General features: G+C 46.4%; 1 protein-coding gene across 2 annotated transcripts in view; it reads right to left on the reverse strand.

Moving 5' to 3' along the window:
- Window positions 1-21,818, reverse strand: part of CNGA3 (cyclic nucleotide gated channel subunit alpha 3) — a 39,868-nt gene that overhangs the window by 16,986 nt on the left and 1,064 nt on the right. The window lies entirely within an intron of this gene.

A 21,818-nucleotide genomic window follows, 5' to 3' on the forward strand; every position in this document is an offset into this window, starting at 1 on the left:
ACTTATTTTGTGATATTGTGATATGTAACTTTGCTGATCTTTGCTGCACTGATACCCTTAAAATAAGGCCACTGTATAAAGCCAGACCTAAGAAGATAAGAGGAGCTCATCGAATCCAGCATCCCATTCTCACGCTGGCCAAGCAGATGCCTCAGTGGGAAATCTGCAAGCGGGACCCAAGCACAAAAAAAATGTTCTCCCCTCTCCTGCTGCTTCCAGCAACTGATATTCAGAAGCATTGCTGCCTCTAGCTAAGCTTCGTTTGTTGTCTCTGTTTTCATATCTGCGTGTTTTCTATAAAAAGGGGTACAACATTAATGTCTCCTATCAAATGTAACAGATCTGTAGAAAAGACTTTGCAACCTGAAAAAGAGACAATGCACATACTTTCATAAACCAATAAAATCTTTAATAAAATTATTTTATCATCATCATGGAATCCAGTGCTGAATCAGCAATCCCATGGTCTATAGAACAAGGGCGGGAAACCCATGACCCTCCATATGTTATTGAACTACAACTCCCATCATCCCTTGTATTTACAGCGCTGGCTGGGGCTGATGGAGGGTCATAGGTTCTCCTGCTGCATAACATAAACAACTGAGCTTTTTATGACACGCTGAAGCAGAAGCCAATGCATGGTATTGCCTCTACATGACCAGCTGACCAGGAACAGTGCTGGATTTACGTATAAGCTAAACAACCGATAGCTTAGGGCCCCACTCTCTTGGGAGCCCCCAAAAAATTTAAAGGGGAAAAAACTGGATGTACATTTCCAAAATATAAGATAAAATAAAATAAAATAACAAATAAAATAAAATAAAAACTACATACAGCAACTGTGTTTTGTGTTGTGTAGGCTCCTATGATGATTGTAAGTAATACATATTTTGTTATGTGCAAATGGCTTTAGATACCTATTAGGTCCAGAAATTACCATATAGCATATATTCAACACAAAAAACAGTGACAATTTGTTGTTGACAAAGGACAGCTGGACATATAAAGCGCCCCATTACCTTCAGTAGCTTAGGGCAGGCTTCCTCAACCTCGGCCCTCCAGATGTTTTTGGCCGACAACTCCCATGATCCCTAGCTAGCAGGACCAGTGGTCAGGGATGATGGGAATTGTAGTCTCAAAACATCTGGAGGGTCAAGGTTGAGGAAGCCTGGATTAGGGACTCCTGACTAGGATGCAATGTTTACATTTAAAGCGGCCAGCACAAATATCAATTCTTGTGCAAACTTTCTGTTCAAGAAGTACAGCATCTGCATTAGTCTTCCATTGCCTTAAATTATTCAGCTTGAATAAGCTGGATCACTAAATTTTGCTCCATTGAAGTACTGTGCACAGTTTACAATGGAAGGTATGCCATTATTATAAAGACACGCATTTAGGATTGCCTCTAAATACAATGGATCAATCAGTTTCCAGTCTGGATCTGTTTCTCACATATTCAATCATAAATCAATCCCATCCGGTGTCTCCACATTTAGCTGCGATAATAATAATTTTAAAATCCATATCAACATTTAAATGTTTTATTTCAAAATACCATTTCAATGCATATTTTATCTCAACGTATGCCTTTCTAAATGTATTTTATCCTAAAATATGCAATGAATAAAATTACACATTCTCTTCCTGAGCAGAGAACTGTACTGTAAAGTTCTGCAGAAGTGCGTACTCTGAAGGATAATTACTTTCCAATCTGTGTCTTAGACCAAGAGGTGTGAATTAAATCAGCGTGTTTAAAAACGCCCATCTTTAACTGCAGTTAGTCATGTAGGCTAAAGAAAAAGGAAACTATTCAAAGACTCCATGATGGCATCAACAGACAGTGACTCAGCATATCAAGGCAAATCAGCACATCACCCCCCTAATCTCTGCAGATCAACTGCATAAAGCACTTCTATTTTCTGTAACATCCATTGAATTTGGAGAAAGGCTAGGCACAAGCCCAAGTACCTATAAGGAAATTAGGCAGCATCACTGGCCTTGCTGAAAATGAAAGACTTGCTTTGTAAAACCTGCTGCTCACCTTTCAGAAAATAATGTGCCGTGTCTCATAATACAGATCCCATGTAATTTATAGAATGTCAACATAAGAACGGCTTCAAGAGGCAGTGAAAGGTTTCCCAGCTTTTCGACCAATGATACCTTGGACTGCAGCTCAGACCACATACCTGAGAAAGAGAGCATTCAACTGTACCTCTTTTCCAGAGACAGTCCTGGATTTACAGAAGCCACCCAGGTTTCTGATTTGATCCCATAATGCCCCGCTTTTCCTTAGGATGTCCCCATTTTCATCAGAGAAATGTTGGAAGGTATGGAGTTATGTGACCCCGCAACTCAAGGAGATAAGTAACTATACAACCTTTAGAAGGCATCTGAAGGCAGCCTTGTATGAGGACGTTTCCAAATGTTTAATGTTTTATTGTGTCATTATATATGTTGGAAACCACCCAGTATGGCTGGGGAAACCCAGTCAGGTGGGTGGGGCATATTATTATTATTATTATTATTATTATTTAGGACTTCCCTATTTTCATCAGAGAAATGTTGGAGGGTAGGACATACTCCATCACACAGGAGTACAGTGGTACCTCGGGTTACATACGCTTCAGGTTACAGACTCTGCTAACCCAAAAATAGTACCTCAGGTTAAGAACTTTGCTTCAGGATGAGAACAGAAATCGTGCTCTGGTGGCACGGCAGCAGCAGGAGGCCCTATTAGCTAAAGTGGTGCTTCAGGTTAAGAACAGTTTCAGGTTAAGAACCGACCTCCAGAACGAATTAAGTTCTTAACCCGAGGTACCACTGTATGTCTCATTGAAGCTTTCTCTTCACTTCCACCCCCAAGCCAAAACATAACCAGTCCTGCAAGTTAACAGCCACACATTGGCCATTGGCGTGAGGCAACCCATGCCTTTCACTGCTGACCATTGATATTGTTTCTTGAGTGAGGAAGCTGAGTTGAATGCTTCCTAGCTTTGCATTCAACTGAGAGTCCTGTGTAAGTCAGAGGAAGCTGTCTTACAGCTCACAAGCCACTCACCCATTTATCCTGGCCTTGTTTATCCGCAGCCCTAGGGAAGATACTTACTGAAAGGAGTAGAGTGCTTTTTTTGGCACCTGAGGTCGCAATCATTTATTTCACCACAGAATAAATAAACAGATGCCCCTTGCAGCTGAGATCCTGATTTGCATGCTTATCACTTAGGAATGTGAGATGCTTTTTACATCTGGCTCACTATTGACAGCAGCTCTCCAGGGTTTTAGGAACAGGACATACTCAAGGAGGGTATGAAATAGGGCTGATAAGGGGTGTGGCATCAGGAAAGGGTGTGTGGCTGAGGAGAGCCCCTAAGGACAGTGAAATATACTCAGAGTCGCAAAGTGATTTCATGCTCTTTATTCAGCTCATAGTGGTGAGGAGGAATGAATGAATGTCCCCTCAAAGTATCTGCTTTATATACATTATTTACACAATGGGCTGCACATGATTGGCTAATTCCAGGATTCTACTGTAGGCCAATCAGGTTGTGGATTCACTTCTATCTGGAGCATGATTGGGTGGTTCCTGCTAACCAATCATACTGCTGCATTGTTCTAGGACCAATCAGACTGCTGCATTCTGAATCCTATTGTTCTAGGACCAATCAGACTGCTGCCTTTTGGAGCCTATTGTTCTAGGACCAATCAGACTGCTGCAGTTTGGATCCTATTCAACTCAGTACATAACACCCCTCCCCTCTAAGTTCCAGTCCTGCCCGGAAGGTCGCATTCATAGTCCTCAAGGTACGCCGGTGGCCTACGTGTGCGTTGCAGCCTGGGGTGTTCCCTGGTCCGGGGTTCAGGTTCTGGCTCGTGTTCCAAGGATGGGGCTGTTTGGTCTGGCGCAACCGGCTCGCTCAGTCGTGGTTCTGGTTCCGGTGTCCTTTCGGCCTCGCGGGTCCTCTCTGTATTTACTGATTCTGCCTCTCCTGCTTGCCCCTGCTGCTCTATGGGCCTCACTGCCCCACTGTTCCCTTGGGACTCCTCTGACCTGTCCTCCTCCTCCTGGTTTTCTCCCGGGAATCGTCGCCGTATCTGGTCGCAGTGGCGGCGCCAGCATTGCCCCCCATCTGTTAGCACCTCGTACGACACGGGGCCCGTGACCCTGGTGACTGTGGCAGGTACCCATGCAGGGCCTGCCCCAAAATTCTTTGCGTACACTGGGTCCTGGGCCTCGAAGGTCCGGGGGTTCCTGCCTTCCCCCACCACTACCTCATCCTGAGCTCTATCGGGGTGAAGGCGGTCCAATCTGATTGCAAGGCGCCGACCCATTAGTAGTTCAGCGGGGCTCCGGCCAGTCGTTGAGCTGGGGGTGCTGTGCTGTGCTAGAAGGAATGTGGCAAGGCGGTACTCCCAATCCCCTTGCGTCATGCGGCGAAGGGTGTCCTTGGTGGTCCGCACCATGCGTTCTGCTTGGCCATTGGTGGCAGGGTGGAATGGCGCCGAACGGATGTGGCGGATGGCGTTCTGCACTGTGAAGGTTTGAAATTCTCCTGATGTAAATGCAGTCCCGTTGTCTGAGACGAGAGTGTCAGGGAGCCCGTGGGTTGCAAACAGCCTGCGTAGTACCCGGATGGCTGCGGACGTAGAAGTGGACGGTACCAGTGCGACTTCCAGCCATTTGGTGTAGGAGTCCACCACTATGAAGAATGTTTTCCCCTGAAAGGGGCCAGCGAAGTCCACATGCAGGCGTGACCATGGTGCTCGGGCGGACTCCCAGGACTGGACTGGGGCCCTTGGGGGATCTGGGCGGGATTCCTGGCAGGCCTGGCAGTGTTTGACCCAGGCCTCTATCTCTCCGTCGATCCCCGGCCACCACACATAACTCCTGGCAAGGGCCTTCATTCTTACTACCCCTGGGTGTGTCTCGTGTAGGGCTGTGAGGACCCTTTTGCGGAGGGGCTGGGGAACAACGACCCTGCTTCCCCATAACAGGCACCCCTTGTGGGCTGACAGTTCATGTTTGCGGGTTGTGTAGCCGGCGAATTCTGGCCCGGGGCTGCGGCTGGGCCATCCCCTCCACACCCAGTCCAGGACCCGGGAGATGACCCTATCTTTCTTGGAATGGTGTGCAACTTCTTGTGCCTGAATGGGGCGGTCAGGAAGCAGCTCCAGGCTCATAACCTCTTGTGCAGGTGCTGGGTCGGGGCCTGTTTCCGGTAGTGGTAGCCTGCTGAGGGCGTCTGCATGGCCCATCGCCTTTCCAGGGCGGTGAATCAGTGCATACTGGTAGCTGGCAAGGAAAATTGACCACCTGAGGACGCGAGGAGACAGCACTTGGGGGGTCTGCTTTTCGGGGGCAAACAAGCCAAGCAACGGCTTGTGGTCAGTCACCACGGTGAAGGGCCGCCCGTACAAGAAATCATGGAATTTTTTTACTCCCTTCACGATTGCCAGACCCTCCTTGTCGATTTGCGAGTAGTTCCGCTCGGTTTCGTTGAGTGTCTGGGAAAAGTATGCTACCGGTACCTCTCTTCCATCCGGGAGTTGGTGTCCCAGGACAGCGCCGATGCCATAGGGCGAGGCGTCGCATGCTAGCACCACCGGCAGCCTCTCGTCGAAGTGTGCCAAGACCGAGTTTGAGACAAGCAAGTCCTTGACTGCCTGGAATGCGGCCTCCTGGCGCTGGCCCCACACCCAAGGGGCCCGCTTGTCCAGGAGTCTGTGTAGGGGCTCCGCTACCGCCGCCTTGTGGGGAAGGAAGGAATGGTAAAAGTTCAATAATCCCAAGAAGGCCTGAAGTTCAGTCTTGTTCTTGGGCGCTGGGGCATCACAAATGGCCCGTACCTTGTCCCCAGTCGGGTGAACCCCTTCTGCATCCACCATAAATCCCAGAAAGTCCACTTGAGGCACTCCTAGTAGACATTTTTCCCGCTTCACCTTGAGACCCGCCATCTGGAAACGGTGCAGAACAGTGCGGAGGCGGTCCTCAAACTCCTCTGGTGTGGGCCCGGCAATCAACACATCATCAAAGAAGGGGGTGACACCAGGAATCCCTTTAAGGAGAGAGTCCATTAGATTCTGGAATATGCCTGGTGCCACGCTGACCCCGAATTGCAGCCGCTTTACCCTGAACGCTCCTCTGTGCGTCACAATCGTCTGTGCCTCTGCTGTGGCCTCATCTACTGGCAGCTGTTGATATGCTTGGGCCAAGTCCAGCTTGCCAAAAATTTTCGACCCAGCCAGGGTGGCAAGGACATGGCTGACCACTGGCACTGGGTATGCATGGGCCATGAGGGCCTTGTTTATGGTACATTTGTAGTCTGCGCAGATGCGGACCGAACCATTAGGCTTGACGGGTGTGACGATTGGGGTTTCCCAGGGGGCATTAGGCACCGGCTCCAGCACTCCTTGCTCCACGAGTCGGTCCAATTCCTCGTCTATACGGGGTTTCAGGGCGAATGGGACCCGGCGGGCCTTGAGCCTGACTGGTCGTACTGCGGGGTCAAGCTGTAGAGCAATGGGGGGGCCCGTATACTGTCCCAATTTCCCATCGAAAACCCCCGGAAACTCCTTGCATATGGCGTCCACGTCCACTTGTACGCTCATGTGGTTCACCCCGGTGATGGCTAGTCCCAGTGGTCCAAACCATGCCAACCCCAGTAAGCTAATGTAGGGGCCCTTGACCACAAGCAAGTCCAGTTGCCGCGTCCGCCCTCGGTATTGCACCCTGAAGGTCCCCACCCCCATTGTGGGGACCTTACGTTTCTGGAAGTCCCGGAGGGTGAATGGGGCCGGCCTGAGTTTGGGACCCCCAGTAGGACACAGTTTCCTTAAGGTCCTTGCCGAGATTATGGATAGAGTTGAACCCGTGTCAAGCTCCATGCGGCATGGGGCCCCCTCTATCTGTACCTCTACATAAATTTTCTCTACGTTGGGGTGGGGCAACTGGTATACCTGGAAGTCTGTGAGCTCCGTCGAGTTGCCTTGGTGCGTTGGGCCCCGGGACCTGGGGCTCTTGGATTGGTCATCTGATGCCTGGCTTCGGGTGGGCCGAGCCCGACACACCCGGGCGATGTGTCCCAATTTTCTGCACTGCCTGCACTCTGCGTTGCGGAAACGGCAGGTCCTCCTCTCGTGACTTTCTCCACAGCTTGCGCAGTTCCCTCCTTCTCGTCGAGGCAGCTGTGGTATGTGGGCTGCTTGAGTGCGCTGCTGTACTCGGTGCACCTCCTCCCTGTCGGATCCCGAGTCGTTGGTGAGGTCTTCGTGGTGGACCCTCGGTTGGGACGGCTGGCTCAGCCGTGCCTCTTGCGTCGACCTCTCAGCAGCTTCCGTTGCCAGGGCCTCCTCCAGAGCGACCTGGAACGTTAGGTTCTTCTTAGCGTAGAGGCGTCGTTGCAGCTTCTCATCCTTCAGGCCACCGACGAGGCGGTCACGAAGCATGTTCTCCAGCTCTGAGAAGTTGCAGAACCGGGCAGCTTGGCGGAGAGAGGTCACAAACCCAGTTATGGTTTCCCCAGGGGCTTGCCGCTTTGCGTAGAAGGCATTTCGACGAGCCACCACTGAGGGCTGTGGCGAAAAGTGCCCCTTCAGCTGTTCCATTATTGTTTTGTATGGAACAGTAGCGACGTCTTCAGGCGCAAGGAGAGCCCGGGCGATTTCAAATGTCTCCTCTCCGCAGACGCTGAAGAATATTGCCCTCTTCTTGGCGTCTTCTTCATCAGTGACCCCTTTGGCTTCTAGGAGGAAGGTGAAACGGGAGGCGTACGCTTCCCAGTCTCCAGATGCTGGGTTGAATGGCGAGAAGCTGCTGTCAGTTGCCATTCTGAGTTCCTTGTGTCCCGGAGCTGAAGCCTGGATACACGGTGCGAGGCAGCGGTGCGGCAGGTGGCGGTGCTGCGGTGCTGTGTGTGGCAGTCAGCTCAGCGGGATCCCACCTTCGTCGCCAGTGAAATATACTCAGAGTCGCAAAGTGATTTCATGCTCTTTATTCAGCTCATAGTGGTGAGGAGGAATGAATGAATGTCCCCTCAAAGTATCTGCTTTATATACATTATTTACACAATGGGCTGCACATGATTGGCTAATTCCAGGATTCTACTGTAGGCCAATCAGGTTGTGGATTCACTTCTATCTGGAGCATGATTGGGTGGTTCCTGCTAACCAATCATACTGCTGCATTGTTCTAGGACCAATCAGACTGCTGCATTCTGAATCCTATTGTTCTAGGACCAATCAGACTGCTGCCTTTTGGAGCCTATTGTTCTAGGACCAATCAGACTGCTGCAGTTTGGATCCTATTCAACTCAGTACATAACAGACAGGTATAGAGGTTGCACCTGCATCCAAGACCTAAGGTTCCCCACTCTTGCCACAGTAGTTTTTAGTCAACAAAGTGCTTTACAGTCATTAACTTTTATCTTTACCCTCAAACATTTCTCCGATGAAAATAGGGATGTCCTACCCAGTGCTGTTTTTCTAGAAAGAGGTGCCAGAAATCACCACGAATGCCTGCCTTGTTCTCTTATAATGGCAATGGCACCCACCTGAGAGGTGCTGGAACTGAGTTCCGGCAAGTTCCAGCTGAAAAAAGCCCTGGTCCTACCATACCCTCCAACATTTCTCCGATGAAAATAGCGACAACCTAAGGAAAAGCGGGACATTCCAAGATCAAATCAAAAACTGGGATGGCTTCTGTAAATCCAGGACTGTCCCTGGAAAATAGGGACACATGGAGGGTTTGTTGTTTCTACTCTGTGAAGCACTTATTAATCAGTATGTATCAGGGCTTTTCACAGTCTCACCAAAGGCAATATGTCACTGGAGTGTTTGGATTACACAGAGAATAGGAGTAGTTTCAGACTGTTGCTATTTTGGGTGGGATTCAATCTCCAATTCAGATTGCACAATAATAGCTGATTGGGAGGTCTTGCACCACAAACCCACCCAGTCCCCCAAAATGGGGAGGTGGTGCAATAAGAAGCATGATGGAGAAATGTGCTGCATGGCATTTCTCTGTAAACAAATCAGAACGAATGCTCATTAAGTAACCAGCATCATCTAACCTGCCTAGAGACAAAACAGGATGAAAGCTCAATAAATAGGTTGTGTGGAAGTGCCTTTGGTTGGGGTTCAGGTCCGACAAGCCAAGAATCAGGTCCAAATGAATAGGGCAGTATAGAATAGTTAACCAGAAGAAGCCACTGACAATGCAAATCCCAGACAGACCGGAAGTCAAATTCTGGGAAAGCACGTCCAAGATAATAAGTGGAGCGGAAATGTAAGAAAGGAATCCAGAGCTGAAGGAACTGCCTGCCACTTCTTCCTACTTCCTTTCAGCCACACATTGCTTGAGAACAGGAACCAAAGGATCCACTCAGCACAATGCAAGTGGAACGAGAGCAGGACCAAGGGAAAGGAACGAGAGAAAGACCAAGAAAGAGCAGTTGCCAGACTGTGGAGACAATGGCCTGGTTTGCAGATACAGTGGTACCTCGGGTTACAGACGCTTCATGTTACAGATGCTTCAGGTTACAGACTCCGCTAACCCAGAAATAGTACCTCGGGTTAAGAACTTTGCTTCAGAATGAGAACAGAAATCACGTGGTGGCAGCGCAGCAGCAGGAGGCCCCATTAGCTAAAGTGGTGCTTCAGGTTAAGAACAGTTTCAGGTTAAGAACGGACCTCCAGAATGAATTAAGTTCTTAACCCAAGATACCACTGTAATGCTCAACCACAGGGGCAGAGAACTTCTGGCCTGTGGGCCACATTTGGCCCACTTAACTCCATTTGGCTCTTTAAGCTGTTTTCCATGCACACCAGTCCCCACAACTGATATTATATGTGATTCCAAGAATACAACAAGTGGGGACACTGTTTGGCTTGGGTGTGTGCAGTGGTGGAGGAAGAGGAGTGTGGGAAGGGCAGTGAGTGTTGGCGCTAATAGCGCCGGGCAAAGTAGCTCATTGCCACCATTGTCATCATGAATGGATGAAGAACTGTCTACACCTGGTAAAATTACCTTTTCCAAACAACCCTCCTAAGAATCAGGAGGTGGTTAATATTTGCATCGGTTCAAATTGTATTTCCAAAGGTGTAATAGAAGCAAAAGCAAAATAACCCACTCAACCAACTCACAACTATCACCTACGATATTTAACAGTGCTCTGCTTTATTAATACCTTGAATAGAAGACTGGATAATCTCCATTTATTTTAATTTGGACTCTTTCTGTCAAAAGGTGTTGATTTTGATTGCAAGTCTTAAATACTAGTGTGCTCATTTTGTGTGAGCCTACATGGTTTTATGTATTGTAATTCACAGAAATTACGATCCATAATATTGTGTACTATTGGGAAATGTGAAGGTATAATGGATAGTATTATTTTCTTTCATCATAGCATCACCACATCATAACCTTTAAATGGATAAGTGGGGTCATATTTACCCCACCACTGGTCCATTTTTCTATGTCACCATGGCAACCACTTCTGCACTATTGTGTATGATAGAATCTAACACAGAGTTGCCACATTTGGTACTAAAGTACCACACTTGGTACACTTTTGATTACTAAAGTACGGAAATATTACTACTAGTCTTTACCACTTCTTCCACAACTAAATGAACGTGCAAGTCTTTTTGCAGCTCACTTGCCTGGCATTGAATTAGTACTGGAAAATCTCCTAGAGCTAAATTTGACGGCCAAAACAAGAAACGAAGTCCACAGAGTTTTCATTATGCTTGACATCTTTTGCCAGTGTGTTAATGTCATCTGTGTGGTACAAAATATTAGCTGGCATAGATATTTGCAACAAGGCCATCCAGGCTAGAAAGGCAACACTGGATGTTGAAGTAGCCACTGTAGAAGCTCTCCTCACAGAGCTGACAAAACTTCAAAACAACAGGAAACACGTGTGGAATGAAGCCGAATTGGTGGCACCAAACAACCTAAATATAATAATAAAACTCTCCTGTAAATGTGATGGGGTTTGGTGCATGAAGGCAAGGCTGCAGGATGACATCACCTGATGCTAACTTGGAAGAAATGAAATGCTACAGGTGGTTCTCCAGAAGGAGTCTACTTCAGAAAATGCATTTTATTACATTTGCTGTTAAGCAGTTAGCAGGAAAAAAAGTTGATTTCTTGTGGAAATATATCACCACGTCTGGGATGTGGAAAGAAAAGCTTTTGCTTTATTAGAGCAATATCCTGCTGACCTTAATGGTGATGATCTTGGAAAAGAAATGTGACATTTATCCTCAATACATAAAGCAAATCTTGAAAATTCACAGTTAAGGCCATTAAATCTGTTGAACTTATTAGCAGAGTACAAACTTGGTGGCCTGTTTCCAAAATGTTTGTGTTTAGCTTAAGAATGCTATTAACCATGTCAGCAACAGCAGCTTCTGGAGAAAGGTCATTTAGCAAACTTAAGCTAATTAAGAATTATTTAAGCTCTACAATGCCTCAGGAATATCTTGTGGATTTGGCCAGGCTAAATATTGAATCAAACATTGCCAGAACAATTAATTTTCATGCTGCGATTTGAAAATTTTCACTTAAAAAAGGGCCAGAAAAGTTCTTTTTTTAAAAAAAAGTAAATAGTAATTTAATCTACCTTTTTTTAATACTATTGTCTTCTGATGATATAATGTGCATTGCTATATGGAAGTGATACTTCCATGTGAATTCTTCTCCTTATTTGTATTGTAGTATAAACAAAGATGTTCAAATCAAACGTGCTTTCTGATCCTCTTTTAATTTATTTATATTTATTCATTTATATTTATCATGGAGGGAGTATAAGAGCATATGGCCTCAAATTAAGAAAATTAACAGAGTGCTCCACTACACCCCTCTTGCGTCTTCCATACCCTTTTTGATCTTACAGGTTACAGCTCATGGAATAAAACCATAGTAGATAAAAACAGAATGGCTAATGGAGAAGGGAAGGGACCCAAAGCAGAGGTGGGTTTTAGGCAGCAACACTCGGTGCTGACCCTAGGAGGCGCCACGGGACATTGTAACTATGACGTAATGAATTCAGCAGAAGATGAGACATGGGGGCGCTGAATTTTAAATCAAAGGGACCCCACTTTGGATAAAGATTGCAGCTTAATTTAGGGTTACCAGAAGTCCCCAGTTCCCGGGGACAGTCCCCGGATTTGCAAATCTGTTCCCGGGAATCATTGCAGCGGCAGTCTTGGCAGCCTGGAGCCAGCCTGGTAGCGCAGTTGGCTCTGGCTGGCTTCAGGAGCCACTGCTGAAGGGGAAACAGGGACGTCCAGCTGTACAGATCTCCTGCCCCCTTCCCCCTCTGTTTTGACAGATCAGGGGAGGCTTGAGAGTCGCGAGTGGGTGGCCATTGCCCAGGAGGGTCTCAAGGCATGCAGTTTCTCTGCCAGGCAAGGTGCAAAACCCTTCTTTTGTACCCTGTGAAACATAATGCACAGATTTTTTTTTAAAAATGGGCAGTGGCCGGCCGCCCGTGATTCCCAAGCCTCCCCCAATCAGTCAAAACAAAGAGGGAAGGGGGAAAGAGATCGGGGGAGGCTCAGGGGTCATGAGTGGGCAGCGCGCCGTTGCTGTTTTTTAAAAACTCTGCACATTTATGTTTCACAGGGTGCGAAAGAAGGGCTTTGCACCTTTATACAATATGCATGTGTGCTTGGGCCCAGGGTCTTTTGCCTCACCATCCTCACTACTGACTCCCTGTTGCTCCTCAGCTTCAAAACAAAAAAAAAAGTGTCCCCGGATTCATTGAAAAAAATCTGGTAACCATAATTAATGTTTTAGAAGAGCCACTATAACTTCTATTTCATATCTTCATTCACGCAGTCAAATCCTATACATTTCTGCTGAGAAATAAGTCCTTTGGTGTTCAGTATGAATTACCCTGAGACAGCAAAGGTTGGTCCATTGGGGTAAATGGGGTGCTGCCCCACCTATCTCATTCTGCTCTCAGTCAGCCCCCAGCTGCCCCCTTTCCTACTTCCAACCAGTCCAGTGTGTGGCACTGGTTGTCACCCTTCTGTTTCTCCTCAAGAGCATTTTTAGAAATCTCTCAAGGTTTTCACCTGGCAAATCCAACCCCTCCCCAATTTTCAGTACCTCTAAGTTGCCAAGAATCCTTTAGGTTCCAAAGCAAAGATATTAAACCATCTGACTTGACATCCGCTGACGCTGAGTGAACTAAGGGAGGCCATAGCTTCTCTGAAGCAGTTCCACATTATGGCAGGGTTCAAAGCAAACTTCTCGACATTAGTTTTCGTGCCACACTGAATCTCCCTGCTGCAGAGCAGAACTGGTTGCTTTCTAACACTGAATTCTTGTCCTGCCACAGGTGGGGGGGGGTCAGTTCCTGGGAGTGATCATCATGAAGGACGATGTAACTTTGGCCTGTTTGCATTTAAATTGGCTGCATCTCATCACAGCTGTTTAAATTAAAATTGAATTGAAATACTTTATTGTCACTTGTGCAACTTGTATACAGTAAGATTACACGAGCACCCCCCACTCAGCTCTCTTAGTCTTAATTCCCCTCGTTTACTGACGCACACCCACCAAACCTGAAAGTCAGTTGCCCTGTTGTTATCTTTTCATTCAGCAGCCTAACAGCCCATGGATAGAAGCTGTTCTTTACCCTGTTGGTGCGACTAATTATGCTTCTATATCTTCTGCCCGAGGGCAGGAGATCAAGAAAGTGCCGGCCAGGGTGTGAATCATCCCTGAGAATTTTCCTCACTCTCCTGAGGCAACGTTCTTCTGCTATTTCATCCTGTGGATTCACGGGACAGCCCATAATATCTTGTGCTGTATTCACCACCCTCTGTAGGCACTTCCTATCAGATGATGTCAAACCAGCGTACCACACCATGATGCAGTATGAAAGGACACTTTCTATTGTTGACCGGTAGAAGGAGATCATCAAATTTTGATTGACATCGTTCTTCCACAATACTCTGAGGAGATGGAGTCTCTGTTGGGCTTTCTTAACCACCTGGGTTGTATTTATTTTCCAAGTAAGGTCTTCCCTGAGATAAATAATGGTTTTGCCCAAATTCCTGTGTTTCTTTCAGAGACTCCCCATCTTCATCTCTGACCACTGGTTCATCGAATGGCAGTGAATCCTTAATGGACTCATGGATAAAGGGAAACACAGTAGAATGAGCAACTCTGTGTTGTATGGGCCAGTGTGGTGTAGTGGTTAAGAGCGGTAGACTCGTAATCTGGTGAACTGGGTTCATGTCCCCACTCCTCCACATGCAGCTGCTGGGTGACCTTGGGCTAGTCACACTTCTTTGAAGTCTCTCAGCCCCACTCACCTCACAGAGTGTTTGTTGTGGAGGAGGAAGGGAAAGGAGATTGTTAGCCGCTTTGAGACTCCTTTGGGTAGTGATAAAGCGGGATATCAAATCCAGACTCTTCTTCTGGAGGAAAGAGTCTGGATTTGAATCTGCAAGCAGGACCTGAGCACTAGAGCACCCTCCTTCTGCCCCTCTGCCCCTCCTGTGGTTTCCAGCAGCTGCTGTTCAGAAGCATTACTGCCTCTGACGATGGAGGCAGAACATAGCTATCATGGTTAGGAAGCATTGATAATTTTATCCTTCATGAAGATGGCAGATAAAGGGCTTTTTAGGCTAAGAGATGCCTCCCTTCCCCCAATTGTGAAGGTTTCCCTTTGGGCCCAACACAGGGATCTTTAGTACAATTGGTTCACATTGCTCAAGCTAGTGTATTTGCAGGCAGACCACTAAACGAAGTGAACTCCAATAGGTACACACTGTTAATTGGTTAAGTTATATGTGGTACTGAAGGCTTGAAGGAGGGAGGGAGACATTGAGGTCCAGCTAGATGAGTTAAGCTGGGAACACATCTGGGCCAAAATGTGCCTCCTTTATCCAGCCCATCCTTGACCTATATATCCCAAGGACAGCTCCTGGTTGAAGAGGCTCTGGCCAAAGCGCATTCTGATGGACCTTCCCCCAGCTATGATGGTGAGCCTTCACAGGCTTACACTGCAGCTATGGCATGTGCCTGAGGGTCACCGCTTTAAACTCTCATGATGCCTTAGAGCAGAAGTGCAGAGCTTGTGACCTTCCTCTAGACACTGTTGGACTGCAACTCCCATCTTCTCTGACCATTAGCAAGGCTGGTTGAGAGGCTGATGGGAGCTGGAATCGTAACAGCATCCGAAGGGCTACAGGTTCCTGGCCCCTGTCTTAGAGCACTGGACCAAAAAATGAATAAAGGCAGGAGGTAGAGCAGGGGTTCGTAGTGAACCCTGTCAGAGTGATGCAGCTCCAACAGCTGTCCACAGATGCCAGGTGTTGATGCCAGCATGTTCTGAATGCACGCAAAACCTGCTTCAATAGAACGATTATTGCGCACAAGCCAGAAAAAGGCAAGTGTCACAATTCCATTGAAATTCCACCTGACAGGATAAAATGGAAAGGTTTGAGAACCAGAGGAAGAACATCTCATCCATACATGCTACTGCAGAGGGCCCATGTGGGGTGCCTTGACCCCATTATGTCAATATCCTTCTCCAGCCCATGCCTATTCAACTAAAATCTTAATCCCTTTCATTTCAGAAGAACTTTCTCTTCCAATATTATCGTGTCTTATCAGCTTCAGAGATCAAGATACACATTTTCATATGAGATAGGTAGTCTCTCTCTCCCTCCCTCCCTCACATTCTGTGGTTGCAGTTTTGTGTATTGTGTTTTCTATTCAAAGAGACTGGGGGAAAATAGAGAGGAGCACAAAACGTTTAAAAAAAAAATCTACGTTGTGTAGTGCTTGTATCAGAGAAGCCTCTGACACTGGCATGGAACATTCAGTTACACAGGAAAGCAAAACAGTTTGCAGTCCAAATTCTGTGAGGGGAGGAAAAAATGTCAGCTTGACTGGAACCAATATCTCACACAGGCTGTGGAAATGGAAAGAAATACTAGGAGGTTGGGAAGCTGAGGAATAAAGAGCCCAGGGGGAAGAAGAATGAAGGAAGAGTGCAGAACAATGTACTGAGGAAGATGAACCTTCAAGAAGGGTAGGTGAATATGAAGCATGAGGAAATGGGCGGGAAATGGAGTCAGGAAGTATTGTGTGCTGCATGGAGAGAGCAAGAGAGGAAAGCTACAAATTTGGGGTGAAGAGGCAAGCTGGCTAAAAGCAATGAAACAACAACAAAAAGCAGTAGCCTGAGGAAACGATGCATGGAATGGTCACACCACACACTGAAAGCACTTCTATACCACTTAACAGACAATGCTTCCCCCAGAGAATCCTGGGAATCTTAGTTTGTTAAGAGTGCAGGGAACTTTAGGTAAAAAGGTAAAATTACCCCTGACCATATTAGGTCCAGTCACGGACGACTCTGGGGTTGCGGCGCTTATCTCGCTCTATCGGCCAAGGGAGCTGGCGTTTGTCCGCAGACAGCTTCCAGGTCATGTGCCAGCAGAGTGGTGAACCAGAGCAGTGCACGGAAACACCGTTTACCTTCCCACCAGAGTGGTACCTATTTATCTACTTGCACTTTGACGTGCTTTCGAACTGCAAGGTTGGCAGGAGCAGGGACCGAACAACGGGAGCTCACCCCGTCTCAGGGATTTGAACTGCCGACCTTCTGATTGGCAAGTCCTAGGCTCTGTGGTTTAGACCACAGCACCACCTGCAGAGAACTTTAGCTGTGTGTAATTCCCAGGATTCTTTGGGGGGAAGCCATGCCTGTTAAAGTGGAATAAGAGTGCTTTCAATGTATGGTATGGAAGTGAACAACAGTAGAGGAACAAATAGCCAGACAATGTCACGGAGAACAAAAATGTCCTCAGCCAGTGACAAAATGAAGACAAAGGAGTAGCCAGGTAGTGGTGTAAATTCATAAATTCAAGATCCAAGACCAAGGAAGCGCTATTGTATCAGGGCATGGCTAAAACGGCAATAGAAAAAGAGGGAATATGGAACAAGCCTTGGTACACAGACCTTAATGCAATCTGATTAAAGAACGACCAATCAGTTCATCACATGACATCTAGTTGAATCACCTATAAATTATATTTGCATATCAGGGAAACCAAAATTTCAGAAGCAATACTTTCTTTAGTTTTGGATGGTGCAAACACATCATAGCAGGCAGCACCTTAGAAGAGGCATTTCTCCTGTATGTGAGAAAAAGAAATAAAAATGCCACTTTTCAAGGTGGTCCTTGTTACTCACTGGTTTTGCTATTGCACCATCAGTGTGCACAGCACTTTACAGAAACTGGGTCCCTGCCCTGCAGAGCATGCAAACTAAACTTTAGCACATGGGAAACAACAGGAAAAGAGAGAGAGAGATGAGCAAACGAGGAAAAACTAAGTGTGTGTGTGTGTGTGTGTGTGTGTGTGTGTGTGTGTGTGTAGTGCTATCCAATTAATTGGAAGCACACTTTTATTTAATTGAAAAGGTTTTTTATTTTTTTAAAAAATAGACCACTGGAAAAGTGCAAACCAACTGTACCTGCTCAAAAATAAGCCCCACTGTTTTCAAAGGGACTTGTTGTCGATAAGGTGCTATGGGGCTGCAGTCTAAATGTTGCGATCCTCATATATAGGAAAGGATGATCTTCCTCAGGTGGATTGGACTAACAATCTCTCTGGAAAAACTAGGACAGGATGGGACAGGGCAAACACTTCTACCAATAAGAAAAGATAGATTGTGGGTTTTCAGTCACAGCAGATGTGTCTGGCTGCGAGCAATTTCTAGAAATAATGAGCTCCCTTTTTGCAGTCTGTTTACTACAAGGTTGTCATAGTTCCCATGTCTCATGGATCACACTGAGAATCCCAGGATCACACAGAGAAATAAGCATTTTTCCCACTGGCTTGTGAAGAGGAATAGGGAAATCATGAGAAGCTTTTTTCTGTGCAGCAGAACTTAAAAGTCAACAAGTTAGCACATGTTTGTGCTAACCTTCTGCATCAGCCATTTCCCAGAGAAACTTAGGGTTCCTTGGAATCTTATCAAAAGCTTAAAGATAGCCTGCTGATCATCTTTTAGTTTTACTATAGAGAAGCAAAATGTATGGTTCTTTTCCCTTAGGAGTGTGGCCTCTTCCACACTAGAGAAGGAGGAGTGTGCCATTTGCACAGGTGTGAAATATTATCCGGCACACAATTGACAAGGTGTTATGGATCAGTAGAATACTGCCATAGTGATGCGAGGACACTCCTATACATTTCTACTCAGAAGTAAGTTCCATGGAGTTCAGTGGTGTTTACTCCCAGAAGAGTAGATACAGGATTGCAGCCTTAAATGTGAAAACTCCCTTGGCAGTTTTGTCTATCATGGGATGAAAAAAGGTAAAACATATTTTGCTTTAAATTGCAGACCACAAGGACCTAAGCGGTATTCATTTCTCACTGGTTCTAGTACAAATTCAGTTCCACAATTACCAACACTGTTGAGAATGACACAATATGTATGTGACTTTGATTTAACCTAGTTTTAATTCCAGGGTGTATGCTAATTCCTATGGAGCAATAATAAAGATGAGAGTGATTTCAAGCACGCATGGACTGTCTTTTCTTCACACTGAATATCCACAACTAGCCATCAGAATATGAAGTAAGGGCATTGAGTTCAGATGGCATGGGTTATGTCCACTAAATTATACACAGGTATCCACCAAAATCAATGGACTTAATGTTCGTCACAACAAATTCAAGTCCACTGGTTTCAACATTTCTGCTCTGAGAAGATTTAGTCAGTTACAACCCTATGACTTTTAGGCTAGTGTTATGAGTTTGGGAAGCTCTCATTACAGAAATTGGAAAGGCTGGGATAGATCTGTGAGCTTTCTAAGTTCATATGCTTCATACATGCATGGAAGAACTTTTTTTTTTTTGCCTGGATGCAAAGCGTGGAATGTGAACCAGTGTTGTGACTCGTTTTCCATCAGGAGAGACCACTATTTCCCATCAGCAACGTGATGGCAAACTCGAACCCAAGCCTGTATTTGTTGTCAACTACTCCCAAACTGTGGCTGAGAGCCTATGCTGAAAAAGAATGTGCACAAAGAGCATGGGAACTGTCCCTGAATCTCCAAGCATCAGTAACACTAAGGAAATGACACCATAAAGCATCTCAACGTCAGACAAAAATGAAGAGGGTGGTCTTTTTTCACATATTAACAAAGTGGCTCAAATTAGCAACATCGGCTGGAGACAGATCATAGTGAAGAAGTGAAGATTATGGGACTATGGTTCCCCATTGTGTGGGGAAGCAGAGTGGGGAAGCTTTGGTCAGAAGAGGATTTAGGGCAGCACGACTGGTTCTGCCACACTGGGCGCTGAGCCTAGGGGCACTGCAGGGCATCGGAACCATGACATAGTGAATTGAGCAGAATGGAAGGCGAGAGGTGGAGGTGCCCAATTTTGGCCCTGCTGGAATTTGAGAGGCCAAAGTCTGCCCCTGCTTTGATCCCCCAGGTGTTGCTTGACTACAACTCCCATCATTCCTGACCACTGGCTATGCTGATGGGAGCTGAGGGTCTAAAAGTATCTGGAAGACCACAAGTTCCCCAACTCTGGTGTGCCTTCTCATTTCTTTTATGCAGCTATCCTCTCTCTAGTCAAAGAGAGAGCATTGCAAAATAGTAACTTTTTTTATTACACGTACAAAAACTATTATTGGGCACTTTTGGAAGCCTGTTCTAAGCACACTTGTGCATTTTTGTTGCCTCCCACTATCTAGTCAGGAAGAGGGAAGGCTATTTATAGTCACATCATCTGCTTTTTTAATAAAGGCATACCCTCCCCCTAAATCTTTAGTTGTATTTCCTAAACCTTAAGTGTGTAATGCGAGAATTCCCAAAGGGTGACAAAGACACATCAACCAGAGACATTCATTCTGTCTTCTCTGGCATTCTGTTTACTGTGGAGTAAGGCTGGTCATGACAACCCACCTTCAACCCACCTTCACTCCAGGTCAAGCCCAAGGGGATGGGGAGAGGGAGGAAGCAAGAAGGAAAATCTGCCCACCTCCTACTCAGTTCAAAGCAGTTCAAAGCTCCCACCTCGGAGCTCCGGTGGCAGCAACCAACTCTGTTCCCCCAAAAACAGGATGGGTACCACAACTGCTGATGTGGGCAGTATCTTCAGTGAACGGCAATGAAGTGAATTGGTGCAACTGCTATTGCCGCTATCCATGTCAGAAAGACAGGTGAAAAGAGTCTTTCCTCAACCAAACATGGTCAATATGACGATTGTGATACCTAGGATGGAGTCCAGAGCCATTTCTCTGTCTCCTCCTCTCACAACCCTCACCCAAGCCACCGCCATCTTCCTAAGACATGGGCAGCAAAGATGGGTGAGGGTAATGCCCTCTCAAGGCTGCCACAAACACTTTCCACAGCCTCACTCCTAGTTCAAAAACAATGGACCTTTAGATACATACATATTGAAAGGTTTGGCCTTTCAACAGGTGGGACAACTGTAGAAAGGGCCAGTATATTGCTGGCAAGACTGCCTGGGACAATGCTTTGCTTCTCTTCCATTATGCCCCTGCTGCTTTTTTGTTCCACAGAACTCAATGGAAACCATGGTGAATGGGATTAGCCCTTATTTTGCGATGTTCTGCTCCTTCATTGGAATAGCTTTGCCTTGGCTTTAATTTCTTATACAATGACAGAATGTAACAAAACAGAACTCACAGACATGGGCATTGGCCATGCTGGCTGGGACTGACATAAGTCCAGCAACATCTGGAAGACCACAAGTTCCCCTTCTCTGCATTACATTCTGCATCCAAGGGGGAAATGAAATCCCCATTCCTGAAAAACCATCATTTTACTTTTCCCATGCACTTCTAAAATAGCTATCTGTAAGGTAGAAGGGCAGTGGGTGAAAACGTTGCAGGAAGACATGCATTTTGGGAGAAGTCAACATGGACAGCTACAGAAGAAAACACACACATACTCCAAGCACTTTTGCAAACTCCACAATGTTCTTTGTGCCACACATGTTTCTTAAGAAGACTAAATTCTCCTGCCATCTTGCCATTCATTTTACCTGCCTTAATGCAGGTAGGGCAATCTGACCAGCAATCCTCAATAGTTCCCCATTTGACCCAGATAGTCTTCTCATCTTGTCTTCCTCTTCCCAGGAAATAATTTGGTTTGTTTTTTGGAGGTTTTTTTCTTGGTTAAGTTTCAATTTAGAGTCAATCGGGCATTTTAAAAGCCTAATTGTCGTGCATTGGGAGTATTTTGGTTGCGGAGTGGGGTCCCAGCTAAAGAAGGAAGGGTTAACCCTTCCAACTCCATCCACTGCAACCTTCCCACCTTCCCATCAGAACTGCCTCTGCCTGAATTCTGTTCTCAGCAAAACTTTACAGTGAATCTTTATGCAAAAGGGAACCAGGGTCAACCCAAAAGTAACACGAGAGGGGGGAAATCCGTTTCAGCGGCACATGCACAATTAGCAAGAGAATTTGTTTAGCCTGGAATGTTCTCCAAAGCAAATGGGAGGCTAGAAGCAAGCCCCATTCCAGGCTAAGCTCTGAGAGAAGGGAGGGGTGGCGATGGAGCGACCCGCTTCCCGGTGCAACATAGGAGGCCGAGGAAGAGCGGGGCTCTGCATGACAAGCCCAGTGCCTGGCGCATTAAGATTACAGAGAGAGACTAAGAGTAAGACCGGCTAAAAGGAAAAGCAGCTCTAGGCTTTTGCTATCCTGTTAAGGTCTTTACAGGGATCAAAATGTCAGGCAATTGGCTTGTTCCGCGCACATTTCTGGCCACCTTCAAGGTATGGGCTTAGATACTCTCCTTGCCTGG

This window comes from Podarcis erhardii (assembly GCF_964252035.2).
Source record: "Podarcis erhardii genome assembly, chromosome: 4".
NCBI classification, from domain to species: Eukaryota; Metazoa; Chordata; class Lepidosauria; order Squamata; family Lacertidae; genus Podarcis; species Podarcis erhardii.